This window comes from Nycticebus coucang, chromosome 6 (assembly GCF_027406575.1).
Source record: "Nycticebus coucang isolate mNycCou1 chromosome 6, mNycCou1.pri, whole genome shotgun sequence".
Lineage (NCBI taxonomy): Eukaryota > Metazoa > Chordata > Mammalia > Primates > Lorisidae > Nycticebus > Nycticebus coucang.
The window spans coordinates 5,572,163-5,578,162 of NC_069785.1; the positions used below are offsets into that span (position 1 = coordinate 5,572,163).

A 6,000-nucleotide genomic window follows, 5' to 3' on the forward strand; every position below is an offset into this window, starting at 1 on the left:
AAAGTAAGTATAGGTAAGGGAGTGAAGAAACCGGAACCCTTGCTCACCGCCGGCAGGACTGTAAACGGGGGCAGGTGCTGGTAAGCACGAGACCGGTAGATCCTCAAAAAATTGAACATGTCATCACCATGGCCCAGCGGCTCCACTTCTGGGTACCCGAAAGAAGTGAAAGCAGGAACTCTGACAGATACTTTTATGTTTGTTTTCATAGCAGCATAAGTCACAATACACCCAAAAGGCAGCTCAAATGTCCATCGAAGGACGGATGAAGTATGGCACGCCCATATACCTACAATGCAATTATTATTCCACCTTAAAAAGGAGAAAATTCTAACACGTGCTACAACATAGTGAATCTTGGAGACATTAAGCTAAGCAAAATGAGCCAGTTACAAAAGGACAAATATTGGATGATTCCACTTATGTGAGGTGCTTAGTCAAATTTATAGACAGACGGGTTAACAGTGATTGCCAAGGGCTGGGAGGAGGGACACAGGGAGTTGCTGTTTAATAGGTGGAGTTTCTGTTTCAAAGCATAAAAGTTATGCGGCTGGATGGTGGTGACAGTGACGCGATAATGTGCATATACTTCATCCCACAGAGCTGTGTACTTAAAATGGTTATAATGGGAAGTTTTATTTTCTGTATATTTCATCACAATAATTAAGTCTCCTTAAACCTTTGAGGCAGTGGCAAAGACCAACAATATGGTAACTTTTCTTTATGCTACCACCATCAACAAAAACAATGACATTTGTCATACCAGGCATTCACTCATCCACACAGAAAAGCAAAAACAAAGCCTTGATTAAGAACCACTCACCCGTCCTTTGCAGTGAAGAAACTAAGGTTCACAATTTAACAGGCCCTGCCAAGTAGTAAGATCCCAAAGGCGGATCTGCCCCACTCCAAAGCCTACGTTCCTTTCACTCCCTGGCGATCTTTTCTTCTACCCACAGAAACCTTCCTGAACAGGCTTTCTACTTGGACTACAAAGCTTTCAGACTGAAGGGTTGGGCCTGCCTTTTGAAGGAGGCTGAGAAAGTCAGCCAACCAAACCCACTCACTGCATACCCACCATATGAGGCCCAGGGCTAGCCGTGAAATAACGGAGTCATGTTTCCTTCCAGCCATTGGCCATATGGCAGAAAAAAAAAATTGATTGCACAATTAAAATTTCAGTGTTGGCTGTACCTCCCACAAGCCACTGAATACCCTGAACAAAAGCATCATGTCTTTCAATATTCCACTTGTCTAGAATCCGTGGAAATAGCCTCTTTTACAGCATGGGGGACAGACATCCTTTTTTTCCTAAACGTTCTACCATCATAGTTCCTCATCCGTTGTTACCCACTAATGTTCTGCTTAAAGCTGAAATTTCACAATTAAGAACATGTTTTGTGCTGTGCAGAAAATAGGCACCCCTTAGTAGTTTTCAGAAAGATGGCAGGGGACCCTCTTGACTGTACTATGCCTAGAGACAAGGTTTCATTTTCTACTCTTGGGTGAAACTCACACAGAGGAGCAAGGCGGATGGTCTGCACATCCCCAGACAAAGCAGGGTGTTGGCATCAGCTAGCGAGAGCAGCCTGCCGGTGAGTGAGTGACGTCTGTACAGCCCACTGTCCCAACTTTCCACTTTGTAACACACAGCTTAACCATAAACTCCTTTAGGGGCGGGTCCAGATCTAAGATCTACTCTCCATCCCCTTTCTGGGAAGATCACCTTTACATATTTTACTTTAGGACACACAGAGGCAATGGAGCTGTCGAATCGTGGTGTGACTTGTTCAGTCCCAGGTGGGATTAATTCAGTGACCCCTTCAGAGGAGCGTCACGGCTTCCACACCAGCCATGCTGCTTCTTTCAGGCATGGTGCAGGTTCACTTCCATGAGAACAGCCTCAGAGAAAGAGGCATTCTTTTCTTCAATATCTAAAGAAGCTTCCTAGCTCTGAAAATGTGCTGCTACCCCACACAGGTGGAGAAGCCAAATCAATTTCATAAAGACATCATTCAGAAAAACTCTAAAGCCCTCCACAACTGAGCACGGTGACCAGCGAGGAGGAGGCAGAGGCATACAGCCTCAGCTGGCATCCATGGCATTTAAACACTTGGATTTTAAAAATGGATGAGCGTCAAAATACGACATTTGTATTATCTTTACTCCACTGTAAGCAGCTTTTCTCTTTCTTTCGAAAAATTATCTCTTTTCATGATAAAAACTCATTCAAAAACCTTCATCAATGACTATGGATGGTTTAACTGTACTTTCTGTTGACGTTAAAAAGCCTAATTTTTAAAATTATGCTAGAGTATTAAACGTTTTCTCCTCCCTGTCCTGTCAAAGGAAGTCTCCCCATCTCAGTCTGAATCCGTTAGCCTGTTTATTGTACTTTTACACATCATTCGTAAATGTGAACACGTCATGGTCCCGGGCTTTTACTAAGAACATCCATTAGTTGAGAAAATCAAAGAATAAAAATCACGTTTTCATTTTACTACTTCAGTCTATCTGCAGGATATACAGGTTAGGAAAGAAGCTGGCTGTGCTTTTATATTTTGTCCCTTACTAAAGTTAACATCCACTTTTACCTAGAGATAAATAACATGCATATAAACATAAACCCCATATATATACTAGTATCTGATTCTGGATAAGTCACTGTCTCTAAACCGGCCACACTCCTCTGAAGAAGGATGCAACTTCAGGACGAGATCTACTGGCAAGCGGTATCTGTGTCTGAGCTTATCCTGAACACAGCTGCTCAGAGCCCAGGGAGGAAGACACTGTTTTTTGGTGGTAAATACTGCCCCTCACACACGCAGTGCACGCCTTTGTGGCAAAAGCTAAGTACAAAAGGATTTAACCCCCCTAAAGCCAAATGTCAGCCTTTAGGTTGCAAACCAGAAGCCACTCCCTCCGTGCAAAGTGTGAAAAGGAAAATGCGATTAACACTTCACACTCACACCCCAGACCTGGGACTGCACGGCTGAGATCAGCCCTAATGGATTTCCACGCAGCCCAGCTTTCTCACCAGGGAACTATGCAAACAGCTTCTTGCATTTAACGTGTTGTCCTAGCCAGGGACCAAAGCTAAGCACTGATTTTTTAAAAAGCAAATGTGTCATCAATTTGGTCATTCTCAAAAACCCTTCCACAAGAACCTACCCTAATCATTTCCCCCAACCCTGAAGCAACGTCCCTATCTTCCCTTAGAAATCGGCCCCTAAAACCACAGGCGATGGTCATCTCCCTGAGTTACAGCGAAAACGCCGCTTTACCTCGCTGCGGGGCTGGTCGCAGGAGAGGGCTGCTCCCTGTGTCCGGAGCCGAGTGCGCGGGAGCCCAGCCCAGCGGTGCAGGCGCTGCCGCGGCCGCGCTGTGTGTGTGGCAGGCTGCAGCCAGGGACTAGTCCCCACCCAGCTTTGTCTTCAATCAACGTTCTTTCGACAGGAAGCTGTGCATCTCCCACTTCCTCCTCTTCTTGGTGGCTGCCAGCCGCTGGCTTCTTTTCCACGGCAGGGCTGAGTCCAGCGGTTTCTGTCTGCTCCTGGGCTGCTGACACTGATTTCACCGGAATGCCCTGGACCCCTTTGTCCGTTCCCTCCCCGCCCCGCAGCCTGCCTAGTGGGCCCTTCCTGTCCCGCAGCCGCTTTCTCAGCCTGCACTTGGCCTGCTGTTCCTGCTGCTGCCTCTGCTGCTCTTGGGGGCCGACAGTCCCTGGCCAGGTTCTGGCCTGAGATCCGGCCCCAGCCTGGGCTGTTCCTCCTGAGGGAGCGTGGACCCCTCTGAGTCACCTGGCTGAGAGCCTGCGGCCTGCACCCGCTCCCTGCCGCTGTGGCCAGCATTCCAGGTGCTTCCTTTCTCCAAGGCCCCTCCACCACTGAGCTCTTACTTAACCCACATGCTCAGAAAAGAATGACCCTGATAAGTATTCATGTGGGGCACAGGAAACAAACCAAGTCCTGCAATGCTACCTTCTAGGCCTAATGGTGAAGACGCATTCCAGAAGGCGCTCATAGATGGAAGAAATGAGGGGAGGCTGGATGCCAACAGGCTGCTGGGGCAGAAAGCCTGGCAGGCCCCTTCCCTGCCTGGAGGAGGTGGTGCAGCGTCATGGGTGGGGGTACAGAGCGCACAGGGTGCCCACCAGAGCTGCCCATGCTGCCCTTACTGACCGTGAGAACTTGGGCACATTGCTTCGCTTCTTTGTGCCTCAGTTTCCCCCCCCCCCCCCCCGGAAAATGGAGACGATTATAGTCCTTCTCCGCACAGGAAATCTGAGGATGGCTTGAAAAGGTACCCACATGCTAACAACAGCTCCGGGAGCGTGGGAAGTACTCAACTCACGTTCGCTCTCGCGGTTTTTAGACGACCTTGCAGCTCGGAGATTCGGGTGACTCGGGCAGTTGGCAGCCAGGCCAGGACCAGAACTTGGTTTTCTGGTTCCTCATCTACAGCATATTCGTGACTAAGCCATGATGCTCTTAATGGTTTATTCAATTTGTGAGTCATTCCCCCCCTCAATGCTAACACAAATTACTTTGGAGAAGCTCCAGCTTCAATGTGGGTGGGGGCAGGGAATCCTTGCTCTAGTGTCCAGGCAACACTGTTGAGTTAGAAGTCCTCTCCTCAGCATCAGTGCCTGGAAAGCAAACCTTCCCAGGCTACAGACTGACTGCCAGTCTTGCCTCAACCCTCCAGCAAGTAAACCGGCTGGAAATATGAGAAATCTGGGGCTGAAGCAGAGTGGCTCCCCAGGTGAGCCTCCTAACACACCGTGGGGACCACAGCACATCAACCTGGAAGGTACAGGATTTAATTTCTATGAAATGTTCCGAGACACTCCCAGGATACCCTTTCATTTGATTTCATGTTCCAGGAACAGACTTTGCTTATTTTTTTCCTGGAAATCCTTCACCAAAAAGGAACCAGATGTTAACTCACTAGCACCTGAAAATTACAAAACAGCTTGTTTCAAGATTTAAAATGAGAAACTACCTTTGAACCATCAGCAAATAGAATTAGAGTAGCAGGAGCCTATTGGTTATACAGCTGACAAAACAGAATGTGAGTTACCTCCAATCAGAAACCCTGATGCCAATTATCAGGAGATTTCAAATGTAAATTTAAATATACACGATGCCAAGTAGAAGGGAAATGAGAAGCATATTATTAGCGGTTGGAAAGATTATGGAAACAAGTCTTCAGTTAATTTTAGACCAGTGGATTCTGGCGTTAACTCCAGATTCAAATATTGTAGCTCTTTAAAAAAATTTTTTTTTCCTCCCTCACCCACTCCCCTCCCTCTGCCTCCCACCCTCTCTCCTGCCTCTGTCTCAGCCATCAGAACAGCTGGTAACTTCTATTAAGCCTATATAGGAAAACCTCTTTCACACAATAAAATGACTGTAATTTGGCCGGCTGCCCTCTAATCAGCTCTTCTATCTCGGGCCCTCAGAGTAGGTTAATCTGGCCATTGCTGGGAGATGCCAACAAACTCTCCAAAGCTAAAAACTAGACTTTACTTTTGCTTCCTGTCATTAATACCTCATTGCTGCAAGGGGTCCTAATAGCCTCTTTTTCCTGAGAGAAAAGTAAAGTGTGGGGGTGAAGACTGGCCAAGAGAGAAGATTAATCCAGGGGAGAGCACTTAACACAAGCCTGACAAGCATTCATACTAAATCTGTGCAGTGCTCCTTTACTAGCAGTGACATCTCCTCGTTAATGATGGATGTGGCACTTACCAGGCCTCCCCACACGCTCTTTTGCCACGCCCCGCCTGCGTGCATGAAGGCCTTGCGTTTCTCACCTTCACCAGCAGAGGAGTTTGGTGGTGATGGAGAGGGCGGTGTCTCTCTTTTAGCCTTGTGCATCCCGGCTGGGTCTTCCTGGGAGTCCTTACATTTCATAGCCCCCAAATTCCATGTGTTACCTTCACTTGTACCTGTGGTCTCCATTTCATTTAATGAGGAATACAAACCAGTTGCCCAGAGC

At 47.4% G+C, this 6,000-nt stretch overlaps 1 protein-coding gene across 2 annotated transcripts in view; it reads right to left on the minus strand.

Moving 5' to 3' along the window:
- The window catches only part of GNG2 (G protein subunit gamma 2), a 106,882-nt gene extending 103,193 nt beyond the window's left edge, over positions 1–3,689 (minus strand). Inside the window, exon 1 of one of the 2 annotated variants that reach the window (XM_053594484.1) lies at positions 3,285–3,689. The gene's annotated coding sequence lies outside the window, so the exon portion shown is untranslated. The remainder of the gene's footprint in view (positions 1–3,284) is intronic. The other variant, XM_053594483.1, reaches the window with a different exon arrangement.
- Positions 3,690–6,000: the final 2,311 nt, after the last annotated feature.